General features: G+C 37.4%; 1 pseudogene; it reads right to left on the bottom strand.

The window, feature by feature from the left end:
- The window catches only part of LOC137622683 (uncharacterized), a 406,262-nt pseudogene that overhangs the window by 10,838 nt on the left and 388,876 nt on the right, over positions 1-6,548 (bottom strand).

The raw sequence follows: 6,548 nt of genomic DNA, 5'->3' as shown, positions 1-6,548 counted from the left end.
CGAAGGTTCTATCATTTTTTGAAAATAGGGCTCCCCAGGTTTCATTTTTTTCAAAATAAGGGTGTTTGCATTCGTTCAAATCATCTCTCTGTCCCTTCCACTGCCTACTGGAAGGAATTATCCGAGCTATCCATTTTCGACTCTTTTTTTTTTTTTTTTTTTTTTTTTTTTTTTTTTTTTTTTTTTTCTTTATAGGGTCACTCAGATCATATTTTTTTAAAAATAAGGGTGTTTGCATCCGTTTCATATCGTGTCTCTGTCCCTTCCTCTGCCTACTTGAAAAAAGACGACGCAGACGAAGACGACGCACACGAAGACGATGAAGACGAAGACCATGAAGACGACGGAGACGATGACGAAGGTTCTATCATTTTTTGAAAATAGGGCTCCCCAGGTTTCATTTTTTTCAAAATAAGGGTGTTTGCATTCGTTCAAATCGTCTCTCTGTCCCTTCCACTGCCTACTGGAAGGAATTATCTAGCTATCCATTTTCGACTCTTTTTTTTTTTTTTTTTTTTTTTTTTTTTTTTTTTTTTTCCTTTATAGGGTCACTCAGATCTTATTTTTTTTAAAAATAAGGGTGTTTGCATCCGTTCATATCATGTCTCTCTCCCTTCCTCTGCCTACTTGAAAAAGACGACGCAGACGAAGACGACGCACACGAAGACGATGAAGACGAAGACCATGAAGACGACGGAGACCGATGACGAAGGTTCTATCATTTTTTGAAAATAGGGCTCCCCAGGTTTCATTTTTTCAAAATAAGGGTGTTTGCATTCGTTCAAATCGTCTCTCTGTCCCTTCCACTGCCTACTGGAAGGAATTATCCTAGCTATCCATTTTCGACTCTTTTTTTTTTTTTTTTTTTTTTTTTTTTTTTTCTTTATAGGGTCACTCAGATCTTATTTTTTTTAAAATAAGGGTGTTTGCATCCGTTCATATCGTGTCTCTGTCCCTTCCTCTGCCTACTTGAAAAAGACGACGCAGACGAAGACGACGCACACGAAGACGATGAAGACGAAGACCATGAAGACGACGGAGACGATGACGAAGGTTCTATCATTTTTTGAAAATAGGGCTCCCCAGGTTTCATTTTTTTCAAAATAAGGGTGTTTGCATTCGTTCAAATCGTCTCTCTGTCCCTTCCACTGCCTACTGGAAGGAATTATCCTAGCTATCCATTTTCGACTTTTTTTTTTTTTTTTTTTTTTTTTTTTTTTTTTTTTTTTCCTTTATAGGGTCACTCAGATCTTATTTTTTTTAAAAATAAGGGTGTTTGCATCCGTTCATATCATGTCTCTCTCCCTTCCTCTGCCTACTTGAAAAAGACGACGCAGACGAAGACGACGCACACGAAGACGATGAAGACGAAGACCATGAAGACGACGGAGACGATGACGAAGGTTTCTATCATTTTTTGAAAATAGGGCTCCCCAGGTTTCATTTTTTTCAAAAATAAGGGTGTTTGCATTCGTTCAAATCGTCTCTCTGTCCCTTCCACTGCCTACTGGAAGGAATTATCCTAGCTATCCATTTTCGACTCTTTTTTTTTTTTTTTTTTTTTTTTTTTTTTTTTTTTTTTTTCTTTATAGGGTCACTCAGATCATATTTTTTTAAAAATAAGGGTGTTTGCATCCGTTCATATCGTGTCTCTGTCCCTTCCTCTGCCTACTTGAAAAAGACGACGCAGACGAAGACGACGCACACGAAGACGATGAAGACGAAGACCATGAAGACGACGGAGACGATGACGAAGGTTCTATCATTTTTGAAAATAGGGCTCCCCAGGTTTCATTTTTTTCAAAATAAGGGTGTTTGCATTCGTTCAAATCGTCTCTCTGTCCCTTCCACTGCCTACTGGAAGGAATTATCCTAGCTATCCATTTTCGACTCTTTTTTTTTTTTTTTTTTTTTTTTTTTTTTTTTTTTTTTTTTCCTTTATAGGGTCACTCAGATCTTATTTTTTTTAAAATAAGGGTGTTTGCATCCGTTCATATCATGTCTCTCTCCCTTCCTCTGCCTACTTGAAAAAGACGACGCAGACGAAGACGACGCACACGAAGACGATGAAGACGAAGACCATGAAGACGACGGAGACGATGACGAAGGTTCTATCATTTTTTGAAAATAGGGCTCCCCATGTTTCATTTTTTTCAAAATAAGGGTGTTTGCATTCGTTCAAATCGTCTCTCTGTCCCTTCCACTGCCTACTGGAAGGAATTATCCTAGCTATCCATTTCGACTCTTTTTTTTTTTTTTTTTTTTTTTTTTTTTTTTTTTTTTTTTTTTTCTTTATAGGGTCACTCAGATCATATTTTTTTAAAAATAAGGGTGTTTGCATCCGTTCATATCGTGTCTCTGTCCCTTCCTCTGCCTACTTGAAAAAGACGACGCAGACGAAGACGACGCACACGAAGACGATGAAGACGAAGACCATGAAGACGACGGAGACGATGACGAAGGTTCTATCATTTTTTGAAAATAGGGCTCCCCAGGTTTCATTTTTTTCAAAATAAGGGTGTTTGCATTCGTTCAAATCGTCTCTCTGTCCCTTCCACTGCCTACTGGAAGGAATTATCCTAGCTATCCATTTTCGACTCTTTTTTTTTTTTTTTTTTTTTTTTTTTTTTTTTTTTTTTTTTTTTTTTTTTTCTTTATAGGGTCACTCAGATCATATTTTTTTAAAAATAAGGGTGTTTGCATCCGTTCATATCGTGTCTCTGTCCCTTCCTCTGCCTACTTGAAAAAGACGACGCAGACGAAGACGACGCACACGAAGACGATGAAGACGAAGACCATGAAGACGACGGAGACGATGACGAAGGTTCTATCATTTTTTGAAAATAGGGCTCCCCAGGTTTCATTTTTTTCAAAATAAGGGTGTTTGCATTCGTTCAAATCGTCTCTCTGTCCCTTCCACTGCCTACTGGAAGGAATTATCCTAGCTATCCATTTTCGACTCATTTTTTTTTTTTTTTTTTTTTTTTTTTTTTTTTTTTTTTTTTTTTTTTTTTTTTTCTTTATAGGGTCACTCAGATCATATTTTTTTAAAAATAAGGGTGTTTGCATCCGTTCATATCGTGTCTCTGTCCCTTCCTCTGCCTACTTGAAAAAGACGACGCAGACGAAGACGACGCACACGAAGACGATGAAGACGAAGACCATGAAGACGACGGAGACGATGACGAAGGTTCTATCATTTTTTGAAAATAGGGCTCCCCAGGTTCATTTTTTCAAAATAAGGGTGTTTGCATTCGTTCAAATCGTCTCTCTGTCCCTTCCACTGCCTACTGGAAGGAATTATCCTAGCTATCCATTTTCGACTCTTTTTTTTTTTTTTTTTTTTTTTTTTTTTTTTTTTTTTTTTTTTTTTTTTTTTTCTTTATAGGGTCACTCAGATCATATTTTTTTAAAAGTAAGGGTGTTTGCATCCGTTCATATCGTGTCTCTGTCCCTTCCTCTGCCTACTTGAAAAAGACGACGCAGACGAAGACGACGCACACGAAGACGATGAGACGAAGACCATGAAGACGACGGAGACGATGACGAAGGTTCTATCATTTTTGAAAATAGGGCTCCCCAGGTGTCATTTTTTTCAAAATAAGGGTGTTTGCATTCGTTCAAATCATCTCTCTGTCCCTTCCACTGCCTACTGGAAGGAATTATCCTAGCTATCCATTTTCGACTCTTTTTTTTTTTTTTTTTTTTTTTTTTTTTTTTTTTTTTTTTTTTTTTCTTTATAGGGTCACTCAGATCATATTTTTTTAAAAATAAGGGTGTTTGCATCCGTTCATATCGTGTCTCTGTCCCTTCCTCTGCCTACTTGAAAAAGGACGACGCAGACGAAGACGACGCACACGAAGACGATGAAGACGAAGACCATGAAGACGACGGAGACGATGACGAAGGTTCTATCATTTTTTGAAAATAGGGCTCCCAGGTTCATTTTTTTCAAAATAAGGGTGTTTGCATTCGTTCAAATCGTCTCTCTGTCCCTTCCACTGCCTACTGGAAGGAATTATCCTAGCTATCCATTTTCGACTCTTTTTTTTTTTTTTTTTTTTTTTTTTTTTTTTTTTTTTTTCCTTTATAGGGTCACTCAGATCTTATTTTTTTTAAAAATAAGGGTGTTTGCATCCGTTCATATCATGTCTCTCTCCCTTCCTCTGCCTACTTGAAAAAGACGACGCAGACGAAGACGACGCACACGAAGACGATGAAGACGAAGACCATGAAGACGACGGAGACGATGACGAAGGTTCTATCATTTTTTGAAAATAGGGCTCCCCAGGTTTCATTTTTTTCAAAATAAGGGTGTTTGCATTCGTTCAAATCGTCTCTCTGTCCCTTCCACTGCCTACTGGAAGGAATTATCCTAGCTATCCATTTTCGACTCTTTTTTTTTTTTTTTTTTTTTTTTTTTTTTTTTTCTTTATAGGGTCACTCAGATCTTATTTTTTTAAAAATAAGGGTGTTTGCATCCGTTCATATCGTGTCTCTGTCCCTTCCTCTGCCTACTTGAAAAAGACGACGCAGACGAAGACGACGCACACGAAGACGATGAAGACGAAGACCATGAAGACGACGGAGACGATGACGAAGGTTCTATCATTTTTTGAAAATAGGGCTCCCCAGGTTTCATTTTTTTCAAAATAAGGGTGTTTGCATTCGTTCAAATCGTCTCTCTGTCCCTTCCACTGCCTACTGGAAGGAATTATCCTAGCTATCCATTTTCGACTTTTTTTTTTTTTTTTTTTTTTTTTTTTTTTTTTTTTTTTCCTTTATAGGGTCACTCAGATCTTATTTTTTTTAAAAATAAGGGTGTTTGCATCCGTTCATATCATGTCTCTCTCCCTTCCTCTGCCTACTTGAAAAAGACGACGCAGACGAAGACGACGCACACGAAGACGATGAAGACGAAGACCATGAAGACGACGGAGACGATGACGAAGGTTCTATCATTTTTTGAAAATAGGGCTCCCCAGGTTTCATTTTTTTCAAAATAAGGGTGTTTGCATTCGTTCAAATCGTCTCTCTGTCCCTTCCACTGCCTACTGGAAGGAATTATCCTAGCTATCCATTTTCGACTCTTTTTTTTTTTTTTTTTTTTTTTTTTTTTTTTTTTTTTTTTTTCTTTATAGGGTCACTCAGATCATATTTTTTAAAAATAAGGGTGTTTGCATCCGTTCATATCGTGTCTCTGTCCTTCCTCTGCCTACTTGAAAAAGACGACGCAGACGAAGACGACGCACACGAAGACGATGAAGACGAAGACCATGAAGACGACGGAGACGATGACGAAGGTTCTATCATTTTTTGAAAATAGGCGTCCCCAGGTTTCATTTTTTTCAAAATAAGGGTGTTTTGCATTCGTTCAAATCGTCTCTCTGTCCCTTCCACTGCCTACTGGAAGGAATTATCCTAGCTATCCATTTTCGACTCTTTTTTTTTTTTTTTTTTTTTTTTTTTTTTTTTTTTTTTTTTTTTTTTTTTCCTTTATAGGGTCACTCAGATCTTATTTTTTTTAAAATAAGGGTGTTTGCATCCGTTCATATCATGTCTCTCTCCCTTCCTCTGCCTACTTGAAAAAGACGACGCAGACGAAGACGACGCACACGAAGACGATGAAGACGAAGACCATGAAGACGACGGAGACGATGACGAAGGTTCTATCATTTTTTGAAAATAGGGCTCCCCAGGTTTCATTTTTTTCAAAATAAGGGTGTTTGCATTCGTTCAAATCGTCTCTCTGTCCCTTCCACTGCCTACTGGAAGGAATTATCCTAGCTATCCATTTTCGACTCTTTTTTTTTTTTTTTTTTTTTTTTTTTTTTTTTTTTTTTTTTTCCTTTATAGGGTCACTCAGATCTTATTTTTTTTAAAAATAAGGGTGTTTGCATCCGTTCATATCATGTCTCTCTCCCTTCCTCTGCCTACTTGAAAAAGACGACGCAGACGAAGACGACGCACACGAAGACGATGAAGACGAAGACCATGAAGACGACGGAGACGATGACGAAGGTTCTATCATTTTTTGAAAATAGGGCTCCCCATGTTTCATTTTTTTCAAAATAAGGGTGTTTGCATTCGTTCAAATCGTCTCTCTGTCCCTTCCACTGCCTACTGGAAGGAATTATCCTAGCTATCCATTTTCGACTCTTTTTTTTTTTTTTTTTTTTTTTTTTTTTTTTTTTCTTTTTTTCTTTATAGGGTCACTCAGATCATATTTTTTTAAAAATAAGGGTGTTTGCATCCGTTCATATCGTGTCTCTGTCCCTTCCTCTGCCTACTTGAAAAAGACGACGCAGACGAAGACGACGCACACGAAGACGATGAAGACGAAGACCATGAAGACGACGGAGACGATGACGAAGGTTCTATCATTTTTTGAAAATAGGGCTCCCCAGGTTTCATTTTTTTCAAAATAAGGGTGTTTGCATTCGTTCAAATCGTCTCTCTGTCCCTTCCACTGCCTACTGGAAGGAATTATCCTAGCTATCCATTTTCGACTCTTTTTTTTTTTTTTTTTTTTTTTTTTTTTTTTTTTT

This window comes from Palaemon carinicauda, chromosome 29 (genome assembly GCF_036898095.1).
Source record: "Palaemon carinicauda isolate YSFRI2023 chromosome 29, ASM3689809v2, whole genome shotgun sequence".
In the NCBI taxonomy this organism is placed as follows: domain Eukaryota; kingdom Metazoa; phylum Arthropoda; class Malacostraca; order Decapoda; family Palaemonidae; genus Palaemon; species Palaemon carinicauda.
Note: the sequence above shows the minus strand (reverse complement) of the source record. Positions and strands in the feature narration are given on the sequence as shown.